The sequence below is a fragment of the Bison bison genome, unplaced genomic scaffold (genome assembly GCF_000754665.1).
Source record: "Bison bison bison isolate TAMUID 2011002044 unplaced genomic scaffold, Bison_UMD1.0 scf7180017854252, whole genome shotgun sequence".
NCBI lineage: Eukaryota > Metazoa > Chordata > Mammalia > Artiodactyla > Bovidae > Bison > Bison bison.
Window position 1 is genome coordinate 3,641,926 of NW_011484825.1, and position 20,047 is coordinate 3,661,972.

The following is a 20,047-nucleotide window of genomic DNA, read 5'->3' on the forward strand; positions in this document are numbered from 1 at the left end:
GAAGTGATGGAGAGCAGCGGCTGGCTGGCTGCACACCTCTCTTGCACACACAAGCTGGAAGGTACCTAGATGCTCCCCAGTGCTAGGAATGAGAGGATCACCCCCTTCAACCCCACCCCCTTCTAACCACTTCTGTGAGTAACAGAGAGGCTGTCCATGAAGGTGCCTGGGGACAGTTAGTTGCCTTCAGTTTTGCCAGAAACCTTCCCAACATGATCAGGTAAGGGCTCTTTTTAAGAAAGAGGCAGAAATCTAGTGTCCTGTGGCAACTTAGATAAAGGTCTGAGGGTTGAGCATCACTGCTTCTCCTCTGCCAGCTTTGTCTTGGGGGAAAGAGGCCACTGAAGGAAATTTTTTAAAAAGGTTGAAAATGCTTAGAGAGCCTGAGGGTCTGAAAGATCTCCCTTTTCATCTCTTCCGTCCCCCATCGCTGCCAGGGTCAGAGAGCTGGCTTTTCTTTAGTTTTATTTTATAACAGAACTCTGCCTGTCAGTCTTCTGGTATTTCTCTCCAGGGCCTTCTATTAGAATCATAGACTCACATAACTTTAGAACCAGAAGACTCCTCAGAGATTTCATGCCAATAAAAAAGGAAACTGAGGCCTGGAAAAGCCATAACTCTTTGGTGAATGGCCAGATCATAGGAAACAGGTGACTCCCACAAGAGCTGATGAAAGTCAGTTTAGGATCCAAACTGGACAGGAACCAGTCATACTTGGAAGGAATGACTTCTCTCCCCAAAGCTACCATGTTTATCTAGAAGGGTCAAGGAAGGTACTTATCCTGAGAGCTTGCAGTAAACTCCTGACATTCCAGACCTCAAAGGTAGTCCATCTCTAGTGTTCATATCTTTTCTTAAGTCTTTTTTTTTTTTTTTTAGTTAATAGAAGAACTCAGATAACCCTCCCCTTAATACTATTTAAAAGATAAAAAAAAATGATCCACGTTGCTGGCATATCCTAAAGGAGATTAAAGGCAGCAGTCTTCTGGGTCCTTTTTGGTGTTGGGCACATTTATTCCAGTGAGTGGTGGTCCCTGGAGAGTCATTAAACAACTGTGGAGTTAGATTTATATTAGAGAATGATAATGGAAACCAGAAACTCCCTGCTAAAAGCCTCTGAGTCTGTTCTTTCACTCACATCATCTATTCTTATCCTTTTCATTACCCCTAACTAAACTAGCCTACAGCTGAGCACTTCTCTAATTTATTTTTCTGGGCACATGTTTCCAATTGGGACATAGCTCAGGCACTACATTTACTGACCCATGAAAATAATCTTACAGGACTGTGTTTGTCCCCCCACCCCCCTGAGATGCCTGTAGGCTTCTGCATATCTTATTCTTTGCAGATATTTTTTGCATGTTTATTTTGTTTTTATGTGACCACTGTTAAGTCATCAGTGGTGGTCATAGATTGACACCAGTTTTGTCAAGTTCCTACTCAGTTGCAACTTAGCACCACTGATAAAAAAGAAAAAAGGACAAGCAAAAAGTGTACTCTGAGGATTTTTGCTGCGTAGCTCAGCTCTGGGATTCACATGGGAAACCCAGCCATGCAATCAGCCAATCAGGAAAGGGGATTTTTCTATCTTCCTTTCTTTCTTTCTTCCTTTCTGTCTGTCATTTTATCTTTCTTTCTTTCCTCCCTCCCTGCCTTCTTTCTTTTTTTCTCTCCTTCTTTATTGACTTCAAAATTTCTTCATTGCTCCTCTGATTCAACGTGCATCCCTCCCCTTCACATTTTCACCCCCTCTCCACATTTACACCCACATGCAAACTTTACTGAGAAAGGGGGAAGGGGACGGGGGATAGAGAGAGAAAATATGAATGTGTTTAACATTGTGGGCTGGAATGTGTCCTCCCACCCACCTCCGCTTGAAGCTGTTCTTCAAATCTGGAGATGATGGAACATCTAAGGATGTCATCCTTTTTCAGGCTGGTGAATCACGTCACCAGTACAACATTTCAGGACATGCATTGCCCAGACTGGGGTTTAGTTCCTTTGGTTTGGCAATCAGAGTTGGCTCTGTATTTTAGGCAACTTGCTCGTGGACTGATGAAAGAACTGTGGCCAACTGTAGATCTGGAAACTTAGTTCATGAGCTTCTTTCAGGACTGAAGTTGGTACCCTCTGAGTGACATTTGTGAGCAGGGTAATTGTATACTGGAATTTGTTGAAGACCACAGGCCCCAAAGCTGCCAAGTTTTGCAGGGCTTCAAGTTACCTTCTCAAATGCCTTCCTCCTCTAACAGCTATGAGCTTCAGGCAATACCTTTAATTTCCCTGGCCTTCAGTGTTCTCAACTGTGGGATGGGAATAATATTAACAAATTGGACTTCAACAAATTAGAATGGTCGTGTGAATTTAAAGTAATGGTATGCAAAGCCCCAGCCTAATAGGCTCTCTAAGGAGAGCTGTTTGTTATGGTTGTTCTTTGATTAATTTGGATTAACTTCCCAGGAATGAATACAGGCTGGCCAAGCACTTTACAAGTTCTGATGGCTACACTTAAGAACCAGCAAATGTGCAACTTACCCTACAGTAGTTGCCAGATTCTTCTTTTGAGGTCTTATGAGGAGAGAGTTTTTGTGATATATCATTTTAGATATGAAATATTGCTTCAAGCTGGAAATTGAAAATCAAGATTTTCTTAGAAAAATAAGTCTCAGCCAAAGTAATACTTAAATGAGATTTTAGGGGAAAATATTGCTATTCTTGTGTTCTATGTTCTTTTGGTCTAAAAGTTGCAGAAGATAGTTATATATTAATGGTATAATTTTGGCTACATATTACATTACCTGGATATGGAATGCACAAAGTAAAGGCAGATTTCTTGGCAATCATATGATTAATTTAGATGGTTTAAAATTACATTACTAATATTAAGATACCCAAATCCACAATTTGGATTCACGGTCTTCCTAGTTGTAATGAATCCCCTATGTTAGTTATATATCTTCATTTTGTGAAAGGATAAAGACTCACTAGACTCTATGGGATCAAGATTTCATGTGGACATATGTGTCTTATTGTTTGCACATGCAAATCTTCCAACACGAACTCGCCAGTAGTTTTCTGAGACTGTCAGTCAGGGTCACAGTTTATAATTTCATTCTCTACATCAGCAGCCAAAAGTTCTGTCCATTTCCTCAATATGCTTCTGGAAACCTGTTCTCCCTCTGAGGGAAAAAGAATCCTACTGTTTTAATTATTGGTATTCTTGATGTCTCATCTGCGGATAAAACAGTCAGGCTGAGGAGCTGCCTGTTGGATGTTTGCACTGCTTCTTTTCAATTAGGAAAGCAATTTGAATTCTATGTTAGCTTTGGAAAAGCATCCCCAAGTTAACTATTTTCACTGATCTTAAAAAGAGCTGGAAATCATTTGTGAACGTTCTTACCATTTTGCTAATTTTACTTTTTGGTGTGCTTCTTAAAGGTGACTGAGAAGTTGAGTAAACTCAAACTCCAGCATCTTGATTTGAATACTCAGGTTTCCACTGGGTCCCATGTGTTATGTGAGCCATTAACCTCTCTGAGCCTGTTTGCTTGTCTGTAAAAGAGAGGTAAAAACAACAACCTCTTGGGGCTGACTGATATGAAGATGGAATCAGGCTGTCATATGCTATGCACAGCGTGTTCAAAAAATGCACATTTAAATTGAGCATCACTGATTTTACTTTAGGTAGCACACAGTTTGCAAAAAACAGATAGGATCTTGTTTGAGGGAAGCTGTTCATATAAATTCTTGTTGATATAGATTAAAAAATGAAAAATTTATAGACAAGGTTAGAGTAACACAAATAGATTTAACTGTTTTTGGTAAGGTCCTAGACTTTCAAAACATATTTGGAAATGCTTTAGTGAATGCTGTTTCTTTAAGAAAGATTACAGCATACTTTATGAATTGTGGAAAATGTACTGTCTGTCCTTGTAAACTTTAGATTGACAAGTATTTTATAATATAGGCATACAAAATAATAGCTTATAAACAGTGTGTTAGAAGATGCTTCCAAGGGATCAAGAGTCTATTGCATGTTTCTTCAAAATGATTTCTCTGGAGAAATGTAAATTTGGCAGTTGAAACTTGATTGGGCAGGTCTTGTGGCAGAAACAGTTTGCTTGTAACGCTCTCTGAGGGTAAGGATTTTACCTGTTCTTTGGTGTGTCCTTAGCACCTCAGAAGAGTGCCTGACAACTGGCGTGCCTGCAGTAGATATTCCTTGAATGTCTAATTGAACTTAATTAAGAGAATCACCTCCAAAGAACTCAAATGCAGGTGTATACACATAAGAAGCCTGGTCTTTAGGAATCTGTGGAAGCTTAATGAAAATACCAGTGAGCGTAATGGCTCTGTCTATGTGTCTTGTGATACCTGCACACACACAGAGAGATTTTAAGCGCCCTTTGAGTGGCTTCTTTCTGTTGGAAAAGCTGAGATCTGAAAGCTCTGTGATAGAGTGTACTTTTCTTAATCTTAGTGCTGTCAATAATGGACTGTTAACGGTTGATAAAATCACCTCATCTCTCTTAGGTTGGCCTTATATTCTTTCCTGTTAAGTAATGGTTAAAAACTAAGAATCTCTCAAACACTAAGACTTTAGGATTTTGAATTCATAACTGACTACCAAGAAATTCAAGACTCCTAGGAGTTGAAAACATATAAAATCTCTGATCCCAGCTTGTCAAAACGTGGAGAACAGCATTGTATTCTGTGAGAAAGGCAGAATTTGTGCCACAATGACAGATATGTAGAGTAAAAAGGTAAAGAAAGCATCTGGAGCGTGTGAAGGGGAAATAGAATAAACTTGGAGTAGGCAAACACTGGATCTCAAATAGTTTTCACTCCTTGTTAGCTGGAGGATCCTAAGTAGGAAAGTTAACCTTGCTATGTCTCAGTTTTGTTCAACCATAAAAATGGAGATCATTTTTCTGGCATTTATTTTGGGAGCACTAATTAAGATGTCTAAATGTTTGGCACATGATGAGTACACAGTAAATGCTAGTGCACTTTCTTTCTTCTCGTTGAATTCTTTGCTTATTTTCCACAGAAAAGGGAACGTTTAACCGAAAGTCTGTGAGTGTCTCGCTTTACATTTACTGAGTATGTAAATAAGGATCTTTTGCAACTTTGCTCTCAAAGTGGATAATGTTATTTTTGATAATGTTTCCCAATGTCAGATTCATAGTGAAGTTTAAAAATAATGAACAACTTATGTAAGATTAACAAACTTATTTCAACTTAGGCATAAGCTGATGACAGCTTTTTATGCTTGTGGGTGCTTTCAATACTCATGAGGTTATGGGTGTAATTTTATAATTATGATAGTAACTACCATTTATTGAGCATTTGATATGTACTAGGCACTATGGTGATAATATAACATATTTTTCTCCAAAGTTCTCACTTAGGGAACTGAAACATAAAGAAGATAAGTAATTGGTCTAAGGTTATCCAACAACTAAGTGATAAAGCTGGAGGTAGGAGCTCCATCTTTCAGGACTTTAGAAACAGGATCAGAATGAGTAAAAGCAAACATGTTGCCCTGGTAACAAATAAGCATGGCAGCTCACTGTCCTCTATCCTGATACTCAAACTGAATATCTTAATTGGGACTCAGATATCTGTAGTTTTCCTGTTTGCTGAAACAAAGGTTGCAATCAGATGTTAGATTATGAATACCTTGCATCTATCTTTTGGTCAGTCTGTTCTTAATATCCAAGTGTGCCCCTACCTGAGAAAGAGATAACTTTTAAGAAAGACTTGGAGAAAAATTGTCCTAACTCACTCAACACAACTACTGGTCAGACTTTGTTGCAAAATGCTGTGAGATCATCTGGAAATTCATGATCGTATGGAAAATAAAGTCAATTCTAATAATAAGTTCAGAGTTTTGTTAATGGCATCCTACAAATCTGGTGGACTCCTATTTGTGGGCAAGCCCACCTCCCCATCACCTGATCTCAGTCCTTGTGATGTTTGAGCTCTGTAGCACTTAGTACCATTGGTGCCACTGGCTTTCTGAAACTCTTCCTGTGGGGTTGATCTGCCATTTTCTATCACCTCCTTTATTCATTTCACTTTATCCTCCTCCTGTCCTCCTGCTGTCTCCTGAAATGTGGAAAGCCTCTTCTATGAATCAGTTATATTCCCAGTCTCTTTGCATCTCTGAGATGTTTGCTGGTCTTGTTTGGAGAGATGATACTCAAATCTTTGGCCTCAACCACCTTGCATAATCTGACAAGTCCTAAATCTCCAGGGCCAGCAAGATCTCACTTTCTTACCTGGTCTTCTGTAGGCCTCACAAACCTAATACACTTACTGTACTTGATTACTTTATCTCCATACTCTAAGCGATGCAGCCCGCGCCTCCGTGCCCAGCCCCCACTTGCTAGTGGCGGGTGCAGGCCTCTGCACTGCTTCTCCGCTTGGGGAGTTACCGCTGGGCTTGTAATCTGTGGGTTTTAATTGTTTATTTATTTTTCCTCCCTGTTATGTTGCCCTCTGTGCTTCCAAGGCTCAGCACAGATTCAGCAATGAGGGTGTTTCCTGGTGTTTGTAAACTTTTCTCTTTTTAAGACTTCCTTCCCGGGATTCCCTTTTTTGTCTCTTTTTTTGTCTTTTATATTTTTTCCTACCTCCTTTCGAAGACAATGGGCTGCTTTTCTGGGTGCCTGATGTCCTCTGCAGGCATTCAGAAGTTATTTTATGGAATTTACTCGGCGTTTAAATGTTCTTTTGATGAATTTGTGGGGGAGAAAGTGGTCTCCCCGTCCTATTCCTCTGCCATCTTGTATACATAAATCTGCTTTATCTCCAGAAGCCTATATATTTTCAGTTTCATATCAATATCTCTTTAACCACTAATCAAATTATTCATCCATTTACTCACTGTCTCAAACTTAGCTTTTCTATCCCTCAGTCCAGTGTTTATTGTTTCTTTCCTAGATACCTTCTTAACTAATCTTTCTGATGCTAACTCTTCTTCAATATGGTCCATCATTCATATTTCCTTCAGAGGGACCTTACTAAGAAATAAAGCTGAGCATTCCTTCCTCTATATTCTATGAATATAGAATAAGATTCAGATTCTTCTCCTAATGATACACACTCTGACCAGCCTGTTTATTCCTCTCGTCTGTCTGCCATTCCAGAGGTGCATGCATGCATGCCCAGTCATGTCCGACTCTTTATGACCCCATGGACTGTAGCCTGCTAGGCTCCTCTCCATGGAATTATCCAGGCAAGAATATTGGAGTGGGTTGCCATTTCCTACTCCAGGGAATCTTCCTGACCCAGGGATCAAACCTGCACCTTGTGTCTCCTGCATTTGCAGGTGGATTCTTTACCACCAAACGACCTGGTCTCCCTGCCATACTGAATGTTTTATTTCTCTGGAGATATCCCAGGCGAGTTTTTGGCTCCAACTTTGTGAAAGCTACTCCGTTTGCCTGGGATCTACTCTTCACAGGTCAAATTTCAGTGCCAGTTACTTCCTCTGGGAAAATCTTTCCCAGCTCTCCTAGACCCTCTTGTCTCTGTTACACCAGCATTTTGTTCATAGAGCTGTGGTAGCTCTGATTACTCTTATATCAATGTCTACTTGGCTGAAACCTGCTAGATTGTGACTTCTTTTAGGAAAAGAACCTCATCTTACCTGCTTATCCTCTCCCACATCTAGTTAATTTAGTGCACAGGAGTATTCAAATGTATTTTGGTAGAGCCATCGAAGGAGTGGACTGATCTAACACATCCTTTGGGTGAAGAGCTTCCTTGAATTCAGTCTATGGTGCAGGCCATTATTTTCCCAATATTTTCCCCACTAAGATCAACTTTTTATTCTTTTTCCTCTAGGGATCCATATTTCAAAACTTAACTTTTCCCAATAAATACATTGCAACTTGTTCCTCCACTTTCCTAATTACAGACATATGCATGCCCATCACCATTCTTGTAATGTGCTGATTGAACATTGTGACCTTGAGTTGATATAAACTGAGCCAAAAGATGTTTTGCAAAAGACTGTATGCCATTATAGGAGTACATGCATGATTTCTAATTGGCTTTTTGAAATATTGATAAGAGTTGTCTTTGAGGCTTCCAGTCTTTAAAATAGTTCTGGAAATATATTTTGGTGCTAATCTTATGCTCTAATTTAGAGCTGCTAATAGGCTTAGTGCAAGTTTGGCAATGCATGCTCCTTAATGGCATTGTTTGCAAAGAATATTGTTCCTAAAAGTGAAGGCCTGACTTGGAGCTGGACATTGCAGGAGCTGCACAGTTGTATGAAGGGGACCTTCTTAGTTAGCAATGACTATTGGAAAGAACCATGACTTTTAATTTTGGGTCATGCCCAAATAAGGGCTTATGCAATGGGAGAATAAAAAAAGACATTCTCCTTACTAAAAGTGTCTGGATTAAAACTTTGGTGAGCTGCAGTCACTTTTTGCAGCTCACATGCAAATACCTGGTTTTATGGAGCCAGATATATATTCACAGGAGATGCTCTGGTTTCATGCTTTAGAAGGAGTCTTCCTCCTTTCTTTCATAAGAAACAGCAGAAGACACTGAAGTTAAGTGAAAATGCTACATGGTAAGACCCATTTAATTATGGTTTAATTTTGTTCTTCAATCTTTGAATACAAATGTCTTGAATATGTTGAATTGGAACATATGCTTTTCTTTCAGTATATTTTCCATGTTTTTCTTCTAGTTTTAGATGTTTTCTTCCCCGTTTAGGGGCTGCTATTATTATCTCTCATAATACTAATAGTACTCACTTATAATAGCCATAGAAAATGAGAGAGCAGGCGCAGCATTGGCTCCACTAAATAATAGCAAATACATACTTGCTTCTGCCAAAGTGCAAACCTCTAAGACAACCCTGTTTGCTTGGGAAGGGTCTATGTGTTTTATTCCATCAATTTTCACCAAGTCAGTGGAGGGAATATAAGAGAATCTAGCCAACAAATATATATATATAATTTGTTGATAAGATAGGTATCAGGGATGGTGGTTGAGTTTCATAGATTAAAAAAGAGTACTTATTTTTTTTTCTCTAAGGATGATTGCTACTGCCCTCTAATTATTAAAATCATCTGTAATTGTAGATGTGGTCCTGTCTAGAACAAATCATTTGATTTATTTGCAATGTTTTAATAAATATCCTATGGTCCATATAGTTGTTTTTTTGTTTTTTTTTTTTGAGCCTAGGAATCATAGTATTAAGGAACTCATTCTCAAGACAATAGCTTGGTTTTCTTTAACCATTGACTTGATGATGATGTTGGAAAGTTCAGTAACTAAAAGTTTCATTTTTTAAGGTGCATGGCGTTTGAAAATGTAACAATTGTGCTTCTCTAGGATAGTTTAAGATTGAATGTGAGCCGATCTCAGAATGTGCTGATTTATACAACCTTAGGGGAAGGAGGGAGAGAAAGGGAGGGAGGGAGGAAAGGAGGGAGGTACAGAGAGAGAGAGATCGCTCTGTTCTGAGCCTGGCTGTTGTAACCTGAGCGGAGAGAAGTCTGAGTATAGTTAGTGGATCTCTAGAGAGAAGCAGGTCCCTGGACAGGGATCAGAGCCTTGGTGTGGTGAATGAATTCAAATGCATTATGGGGAGTGACTGGGGGACTGTGATTTCTTCTAACTGAAAAGGCAGAAAGTCAGGAGCCATCCTAAAAGAGTTAAGGTCTACACAGTGCTGTTCTGGAAGGCAAGAATGGAACTAGGAAGGCTTTTTCTGTATTGTTTGAACGTTGCCATGGCAATCGTTTCCAGCAGAAGTTACATGTTTTTCAGTTCCCCAAAGCAGCAAACAGGGTTTCCTTCTCCTTCTCATGCTCCCCCTCTCCTTCCCTACCTCCCTGAATGCTTAGCCCTTATCTTTCCATCCTTATTTCCCTTTTGTCTGTCCTTTCTTTCTTTTCTCACCTTCTCAACTCTTTCCTTATTAGCCACAAAAATATTCCAAGTCCAGGAGTCACTTTTAGGCAGAGAGTGAGTCAGACATAGAGCTTCCTCTCTGGCTTTCTGTATTCCCTCTTGTGTTTACCTATTAAAGACCTAATTAGATGGAAGCTGTGACTGGAAGCAGGGTTGGGGCTTTCCCTTGTTGGTAGGACACAAAACATATTATAAGGGTTGGTGTTGTGGTGATATGTTAATCGGATCGCTGCAGGCAAGTGCAGAGCAGCAGTCTCTGACAATTAGAAAGAACAATGACTTTCCTATGACAGAGCCCACTCTCTTAACTGGAGAAGGATTAGCATGCATTGCAGGTCTCAGGAAGGTTCCTATAGACCCTGAGAGCTCTGCCTTGCAAGTGCCTCCTGCCTCTTTCAAGGAAGGCTGCTGCCTCTCCTTGAGCTGATTTTTACTGCCAAAGAAAGAGACGTGAGGGAACAGTGAGAGATCTGGTTTCGTGGGTGATGGGGACCCGTTGCAGACCTGGGCCGGAGGATATATTGTGGGGACGTTCAGAAGAAATCTTTGCCTGCTGAATGCACGTGGCCAGTGAATTGTGAAATGGGTCTCATTAGAGCCTTTCATATCCCGGCATGTGCCAAAGTGCTTTGCCGGCACCGCGCCATCACTTCAGGCCCAACCCTGCTGCTGCTGGCTGCAGCCAAGAAGGGACAGAGGCTCTGTCTGTATTAAAGCTTTCAGTCTCATTCTTCTCTGTCTACTGTTCATTGTAAGGTGGCTCCGGGCCTTTCAGTGTGGGCCGGGATGAAGCACAACACGTCTAGGTGTTTGTAGAAAGGACACATGAAGGGTTTTGAGCATCACAGATAGGTTGGAGCAGCCAGTGGGTTCTGACACCCAGAGGTCCCCTCTCTTTTCCCTACAACTGGCATCAAAGTTGTCTCTAGACTTCCCGGCACAAATGCCCAGATACTCACCTGAAAGAGATGATGGGTATTTCAGGGCTAAATGAGTCATTAGCATTGTTGTTGTTGTTTAATTGCTAAGCTGTGTCCGACTCTTAGCGACCCCATGGACTGTAGCCTACCAGTCTCCTCTGTCCATGGAATTTCCCAGGCAAGAATATTGGAGTGGGTTGCCATTTCCTTCTCCAGAGGATCTTCCCATCTTATCAACCCAGAGATGGAACCTGTTTCTCCTGCACAGCAGGCAGATTCTTTACCACTGTGCCACCAGGGAAGCCCTGAGTCATCAGAGACTTTGTATTGTTAAATAAAGAGGAACTTTTTGCTTTGGGGGGAGATTCATATACTAGAAATTTTAGAATCAAATTTTATCTCCCAAAGCATAGCCACATTTGTTCTTGTTCAGTCACTAAGTCATGTCTGACTCTTTGTGATTGGATGGACTACAGCATATCAGGCTCCTCTGTCCTTCACCATCTCCTGGAGTTTGCTCAGATTCATGTCTACTGAGTCGGTGGTGCTATCTAACCATCTCATCCTCTGTTGCCCCCTTGTCGTTTTGCCTTCAATCTTTCCCATCATCAGGGGCTTTTCTAAGGCTCGGCTCTTCTAATCAGGTGGCCAAAATATCAGAACTTCAGCTTAAGCATCAGTCCTTCCAGTGAATATTCATATTCAATAGCCCCATTGGTAGTAGCTGCCAAATGCTAAATGCTGTATTCCAGGTACTGTGCATGTTTCTTATTTAGACTGGCCAATGATTCTGTAAGATGGAAAGTTTGACAGCATAGACACAGGAGCCAGTTTGACTGGAGACCTGTCCCCGCTTAGATCTGTGGCTTTGGTCAATTTACTCACGGCTTTGAACCTCACATTCTCATGTGCAGCATGAGAATTAATAGAGTACAAAGTTGTGGTGAATTATAATTGAAATAATGCATGTGAAGCTTTTAGCAGAATGCTTGCATGTAGAAAACACTCAAGCTATTATTTGTAAAAATGTAAGAGGTGTTTTCATACAATAATATTATGAAATAATCACTAGGTATGTGCCTCAAGGCAGAACAAAATTAAAAATAGTTAAGGGCAGATTGCTTAATGAAAAAAAGGAAAAATAATATTGGAAGATGAATTTATGAATTTGGAATGGTAAATTCCTGATATATTTGGTATAACTCTACAGTTTGAAAGAAGAATAGATAGGATAATTGAAATAGATTTTTGTTGCATTCATTCTAGATCAAAAGTTTAAATTCAACCATGTTAGAGTTTTCGTGTGAAACTGATGTCTTGTATCAGCTGTGATGTTTCACATTGGAAAAAACTAAAAGATCTAACTAGATTAAGCAAAAACAGAGAATTTACTGACATGCAATTGAAAAGGTCTGCAGTGCATGGAGTTCAGTTATGATTTGATCCAGATGTTAACAATGTCATGGGAATTCTTGCTCTATTTTCTCTGTAATTCTCTTGGCTTAGTATTCTTACATGGACTGTTTTCATCCTTAGGCTATTGGGTTTGCACTCCCTCATCCCTCCACCAAAAAAAGAAAAAAAAAAAGATTCACACTCTTATCCCATTATTCCCAGAAAGCATCCTGAGATTAGACTAACTTAGGTCATATGCTCACCTGTGGACCAATCACGGCCTTGAAGGGAATGGAATTGAGGGTCAGATACATCCCTAGATGGAATTTAGAGGCTCTTGAGAGATAAGAGGAATTTGCAGCTGCAGAGATAATCACAAATAACCATAGGTCTAATGGTTCCAAAGGACTTCCCTGGTGGCTCAGATGATAAAGCATCTGCCTACAATGTGGGAGACCTGGGTTCAGTCCCTGGGTCGGGAAGATCTCCTGGAGAAGGAAATGGCAACCTACTCCAGTATTCTTGCTTGGAAAATCCCATGGACGGAGGAACCTGATAGGCTCCTCCGTCCACGGGGTCGCAAAGAGTCGGACACGACTGAGCGACTTCACTTTGACTTTCACAATGGTTGCAAGCAGGAAGGATGGGTTATTTTGTTTCACATTGTAACTTGCTACAAGGATTAATTTTGTTTCTACTTATCTGTAATGCTATGTTGTATATAGGTATTGAAGTTTTAATAACCAACTAAGAAGTTCTGTTCTTCCAGCAATCATATCACTTCATGGGAAATGGATGGGGAAATAGTGGAAACAGTGTCAGACTTTTATCTTTTGGGGCTCCAAAATCACTGCAGATGGTGACTGCAGCCATGAAATTAAAAGACGCTTACTCCTTGGAAGGAAAATTATGACCAACCTAGACAGCATATTCAAAAGCAGAGACATTACTTTACCAACAAAGATCTGTTTAGTCAAGGCTATGGTTTTTCCAGTGATCATGTATGGATGCGAGAGTTGGACTGTGAAGAAAGCTGAGCGCCAAAGAATTGATGTTTTTGGGATTGGGGGCAGGAGGAGAAGGGGACGACAGAGGATGAGATGGCTGGATGGCATCACTGACTCGATGGACGTGAGTTTGAGTGAACTCCGGGAGATGGTGATAGACTGGGAGGCCTGGTGTGCTGTGATTCATGGGGTCGCAAAGAGTCAGACACGACTGAGCGACTGAAGTGAAACTGAAACTGAAGGAGTTCTATTCTTCCAGCAATCATCTGGCTCTAGTTATCAATTTTTCAGAGCAACAACTTCATCTGCATTCATGCTATTTTTGCATTGCTCCTCTCATCTCTTAGGAACAAGTGCTTGCTTTTGAAAGGGAATTTACAGGCTTTTTTGGAAGTGAGGAAACAAAAGGAAAAACAAAAGAATCCTCTTCTCTTTATTGGTAGAGGTTTTAAATAATTTCAAATACCCAAACTCCTGGTCAATTGCACCAGCCATGGGTGTGCTTCTACCGAGCTTTGGTTTCACTGAATTTGCCACTGCAAAGATCTCAGCAGTCACGCCATCCTTTCCTAAATTCTCCATTCTGCCCACCCAGGGATGGTGACTCAGGTAATATGACACAGTATCCTTTGCTTCTTAATGGGTGAGTTAGAGGAAATGAGTGTCTGGGCTTTGAATACTGATATTTGTGGAGAAGTCCTGTTCAAAGCAGAGGACTGCTCAGAAGTTTCTAGGACTGGGAACAATCTCTTTTGTAGTCTTCACACTCTGAAGGGGACATATTAGTGCATAGTATAGGTACTATATTCGTACTTATGCAATGACATGCTTCTGTCATGCAGTGATTTGAGACTCAAACCATGTTCATATGCTTCTCATAGAGAAAATTACTGGTGGAAGAGGCTGTGCCTAGAAAGTTAAAAGAAGATGGGCATTTTTGATTACCTGTTATATGGTAGTAGTAGTTTATTTTACATATTTTATCTCACAGTCTTACAAAATTTCAATAATAATAACAATAGTATCAGGAACCAATAATTTGTTGTTGCTGTTCAGTCACTCAGTTGTGTCCAGTTCCCCATGGACTGAAGTAAGCCAGGCTTCCCTGTCCTTCACCATCTGCTGGTGCTTGCTCAGACTCATGGCCAGTCAGTCAGTGATACCATCCAACCATCTCATCCTCTGTCATCCTTTTCTCCTCCTGCCTTCAGTTTTTCTCAGCATCAGGGTCTTTTCTAATGAGTCAACACTTCCTATCAGGTGGCCAAAGTATTGGAGCGTCAGTTTCAGCTTCAGCCCTTCCAAAGAATATACAGGATTGATTTCCTTTAGGATTGATTGGTTTGATCTCCTTGAAGTCCAAGGGACTCTCAAGAGTCTTCTCCAACACCACAGTTCTAAAGCATCCAATGGTTAAAAAGAAACCAATAATAGGGAACGTTTATTGAGTAATTACTATGTGTAGGTACTATTCCATATGCTTTAGCTTTGTAACAACATTGAACCCACAGGCAAATAAGTGCATTTTTTAGTATGAAGAATGGAAAGTTTGGAGAGGCTTAATGACTTCCTCAAATCACAGAACTGATAAATAGCAGTTCTCTTTTGAACTTCGGGTCAAACCTGCAGTTTCTGTGCTTTGCTATGCTGCCTCTTACAGGAGATTACTTAACTAAAAACAAAAACAAAAAAATCTTAATTTTTTTTTTTTTTTAAGATTCAAGAAACTGAAATGCCAAAGTAAGTCTTTCCTTTAACTTCATTTGCTTTTTATTTGTTCTGCCTTCCCCTCCCCTTCTTTTCTTAGGTAGTCTCCATTTTGACAATCCATTATAGTATTTTTCAGCCTCTAGTTTAACCCAGGGCAGCTGCCCCACCACAACTCTAGATGTAAGAGTAAAGCTTTACCTTCCCCATTTATTTTAAATATAACCATTCGAGATCATCACACGCAAACCTAAGAGGTGTTTTAGGAGGGCTTCTTGTTTGTCATAGGTTGGGGAAAGTGAAGAAACCTTTCATCTCTCAATGGTCTACTGGCAACTGAACTTTCAATACCTCTGCAGATATTAGTGGTTGGCAGGCCACCTTCCTCTAGATGCAGTGATACTAATAATCACAAGCTTGGCTGCATGAGGCTGTGCCGTGAATTTCTTTACTCAGCTGTAACCATCAGAAGACGTCTTCTTCCATAGATAGAAAAGGAACACTTGGCCCTTTCCTCAGTGGTTCCTAAGACTCTTTACTCTTCCCCACGAGGATGGTACGTGGGAGAGGCAGAAAGGGACATAGCTCTGAGACACTGTTTTTGCTGTCATTCCCAAGAAGCTACCCAACAAAATTGCTATTCTCAGCTCATCTGGGCATCAGGCCAGATTGGAGGCAATGCCCCAAATCAGTTTTCTTACTCCTTCAGCATACCTCCCTTTCTTTTGCTTATGAGACAAACCCTGCAGGAACAGGGAAAGCAGGCACAATGCTCTGTCATGGCAGGAGCTGGGGACACTAATGCTTGCTCACTTAGTGCCCGTGTACACACATACAGATGCACACACATGATCCCCAGAGCCTCACCTCCATGTCCTGAATTCCTACCTGACTTCTGAAGGACCTTCTAGAGACATGTGTCATTTATTTTTCTCTAGGGCTCAAGATAAAAAGAGAAAGAACTATGTACGTGGTAATAGACTGTGGATTCTGGGCATGGTTTGACAGCTGAGAAATATTCTCCTGATTGCCTCCTATGTATTTGACCCAATATCTTCTGTTCAAAGAATATAAAGTGGTTTTAATATCAATTGTGGCTTCTTATCCCCCACTCTAAGGCCTTTTAAAAAACAAATGGAAGAGGCTTGGGCTAATCACTGTTTTATAATATCTGAACCACTGCTTCCTGTCCCTTGGGGCTGGCAAGACAGAGTAGGTTCTTATTTTACACTCTATGTAGAATATGCCCCTTTCCTAACCTAACTCAGGCTTTTAGCACTTATCAGGCCCAGATAACTATAATCATGTCCTGATTTAGCCTTCTCAGTCCTGTCTATCTTTATCACCAGTTGTTTATCTTCCAAAGGCACTGCTTCTGTGTCATTCTCCTACTAGTAAAGCCTCTCTTATGAAATAAGTGCTGGACCCCGAAACCTGGCATTTTGCCAGAGGGACTCTATTTCTCAACTCTTTCTCCTCTCAATTTCAGTTTGTATCTTGGCTATGGTATTCAGGTCAGTTCAGTTCAGTTGCTCAGTCATGTCTGACTCTTTGCCACTTCATGGACTGCAGCGTGCCAGGCTTCCCTAACCATCACCAACTCCTGGAGCTTGCTCAAACTCATGTCCATCGAGTCATTGATACCATCCAACCATTTCATCCTCTGTTGTCCCCTTATCCTCCTACCTTCAATCTTTCCCAGCATCAGGGTCTTTTCCAATGAGTCAGTTCTTCACATTAGGTGGCCAAAATATTCGACCTTCAACTTCAGCATCAGCCCTTCCAATGAAAATTCAGGACTGATTTTCTTTAGGATTGACCGGTTGGGTCTCCTTAAGTCCAAGGGACTCTCAAGAGTCTTCTCCAACACCACAGTTCAAAAGCATAAATTTTTTGGAACTCAGCTTTCTTTATGATCTAACTCTCAAATCCATATATTGCTACTGGAAAAAACAGTCTTGACTAGCTGGACCTTTGTTGGAAAAGTAATGTCTCTGCTTTGTAATATGCTATCTAGGTTGGTCATAGCTTTCTTCCAAGGAGTAAGAATCTTTTAATTTCATGACTGCAGTCACCATCTGCAGTGATTTTGGAGCCCAAGAAAATAAAGTCTGTCACTGTTTCCATTGTTTCCCCATCTATTTGCTATGAAGTTATGGGACTGGATGCAATGATCTTTGTTTCTTTAATGTTGAGTTTTAAGCCAGGGTTTTCACTGTCCTCTTTCATTTTCATCAAGAGGCTCTTTAGTTTCTCTTTGCTTTCTGCCATAAGGGTGGTGTCATCTGCATACCTGAGGTTATTAGTATTTCTCCCGGCAATCTTGATTCTAGCTTGAGTTTCATCCAGACTGGCATTTCACATGATGAACTCTGCATATAAGTTAAATAAGCAGGGTGACAATATACAGCCCTGATGTACTCCTTTCCCAATTTGGAACCAGTCCATTGTTCCATGTCTGGTTCTAACTTGCTTCTTGACCTGCACACAGATTTCTCAGGAGGCAGGTAAGGTGGTCTAATTTTTCCATCTGTTTAAGAATTTTCCACACTTTGTTGTGATCCACACAGTCAAAGGCTTTGGCACAGTCAATGAAGCAGATGTTTTTCTGGAACTCTCTTGCTTTTTCCATGATCCAGCGGATGTTGGCAGTTTGATCTCTTGTCCCTCTGGCCAGGGTGTACTGTTTTCATTCCCCATATCCTGCTCTGTATGGGTAATCATTCTGTGTTCCTACTATCTGTTTTCCCACCTAGACTGAATGCTCTCTGAGGTCAGTCCTTTGGCCGTCACTTTTGTGTCTTCACCTCAAGCCTTACCTATAAGACATGCTCAGTATATACTTTGCCATTGAAAAAAATTTTTTTTTCTCCTTTATAAGCTTCTAATTGGTGATCTAACAACATTTTAGAGAGCAGTGCTTTGTTTTTAATAGATTTTCATTAATTTTCTTAATAAAGAGCCTCAAAGATTCTACTTGGGGACAGGCAACCTTTTCTATTAGAGGACCCCATCTGACAGTGTCTTTCTTTGACATAAGAGAAATTCTCTTATGCCGAGCTTTCTGCAGGGTACCCTTAGAGAGCCATTGTTTGAAGAGCAGTAGATCAGAGCTTCAGGTTTCCTGTGGCTGTTTGCTTATCAGGGATGTGAAGGTACAAAGTCAAAACAATGTGCTTCTGTGGGCAGAGACAGGCGTGTCTTCTGTGGAGGTCTACTAGCTTTCATTTTTCTGTAATGTTCACACGATGATGGCTTTCCCTGGCTTAATCAAGGTCCACATTTATGATGTCATTTTTTCCCAGCTTCCTGTGCTATGAAAGTTACAAGGAGCATAACAAAGAAGTTTGACCATTTTACATCTCCTGGCCATATTTCCACATTATTCTTATACATGACATTGATTCCTGAGAATCCACCAAATGGGCAGGTGTGATGCTGAAGTTTGCAAGAACAAACGTGAAAGAGAAGCCGAATGCAGTGAGTTTCTCACAAAATTAAGTTGATATGATTTAAAAACTGACTTTTATTCTTTTTAAATTTCTTGTCATTTTATTAGGTTCCAAATGACATTTTCAAAGGTGAATGATTATGGTAATAAATGGTATTTAAAAAAAATATTCTGCTAATTTCATTATAGTTGGCAAGATAAGTTACTGTGTCTGTGTGGGTTCATTGGTTTGTGACAAATGACTCTTGTATCTGTCATTAACTTCAGTTAACTTCAGTAGTTCAATAGTCTAGAACACTGCCATAAGATATAAACATTAGAGCCCTAGAAAAAACCTGGAGCAGGTGGTTCTGGGTAAAACAGGAAAGTGAGCCTATATCTCTGCAGCTTCCGCAACAGCATCTTGGTAATGGTCATTTCCCACTGCTGAAAGCTGTTTTCAAGTAGAACTTTTTCCAGGACTGATGCTGCTACTCCCTGGCCTCAGGACTCCAAGCAAGTTTCCTGTTTGTATCCTTCAGTACCTGTAAAATGAGGAGCTGGATTTAGATGCTCTGTAGTATTCCTTTGAGCACTCTCTTTCTAGAGTCTAAGGCATTTCACAAAACTATTTGCAGGTAACAAGACTGCATTTGCCAGAGAGAATGGAAATGCCTTTCCCTTGTTCCTTTTCTCAGATATTCTGGCCAGCTTATTTCCTTTCTTTACATCTTCTTGCCCTTCTCTGTTGCTTTCTTTTTTTTTTTTTTTAAATCATGCTTGTCAAATTTATTTCTTTCTTCTCCTGTCTCTTTCTTGCCAAGTTCTTCTTCGCATTAGAGTTGCCTATTTTGCGTGTGTGGCAATTCTGCAGGGTAAGCACTTCATTTTAGACTTGCTTCCACTAATTAACTACAAAATTAAGTAGGTGAATTCATTGATTCAGCACTTGGTTTGATGTTTATATTAACTCATTAAAAGGGAAGCCCTGGCTATGGCCAGAGGCTTGACGGGAATCTGTCCCTCCCCCTGAAATTTCCTTTGACTTCCCACACTAGATAGCAATCTCGCTGTTTCTCAGAAGTATTCATGCATCTGGGAAGCAGCCAAATGACCAAAGCAGCATCAGACAGGAATTCCGTTCTTTGTGACTACAGCAACAATCCTTGCTTCTTCTCCTTCTCTGTAAGCTTCCTGCTGTGCCTTCAGTTCTACTTTTGTTATGGGTATGTGTGTGCTCAGTCCTTCAGTCTTGTCTGACTCTGTGTGACCTCCTGGACTGTAGCTCGCCAGGCTCCTCTGTCCCTGGAATTCTCTAGGCAAGAATTCTGGAATGGTTTGCCATTTTGATATCTGGAGAATTTCATTTTGATGCCTACTGAGATTTCAGGCATGTCTATTCCATGTCAGATGCCCACCCAGCCACTGTCCACCTACCCCCAACCCCAAGAAGAAAGGAGGACTGCAGACCTGGTTGAAACGCTCACTGCGTTGCCATCAAAAAGAGCTCAAGTAAGAAGCTGTTAGGGTTCCATACCCTGCATTAGAACCGTCAACTGGTTTTCAGAAAAAGGAGTCACTTAAAATCTGGTTTTGTTTCTGTTTTCAACAATCAAATCGTGTGTCATTCTTTTGTGCTTTAG

General features: G+C 40.6%; 1 protein-coding gene across 4 annotated transcripts in view; it reads left to right on the top strand.

The window, feature by feature from the left end:
• Positions 1-20,047, top strand: part of LRRC4C (leucine rich repeat containing 4C) — a 191,798-nt gene that overhangs the window by 2,497 nt on the left and 169,254 nt on the right. For 2 of the 4 annotated variants that reach the window (XM_010856213.1, XM_010856233.1), the window contains exon 2: positions 18,280-18,454. The exons of the other annotated variants lie outside the window; for them this stretch is intronic. The gene's annotated coding sequence lies outside the window, so the exon portion shown is untranslated. The remainder of the gene's footprint in view (positions 1-18,279; positions 18,455-20,047) is intronic. 4 annotated transcript variants of the gene reach the window in all.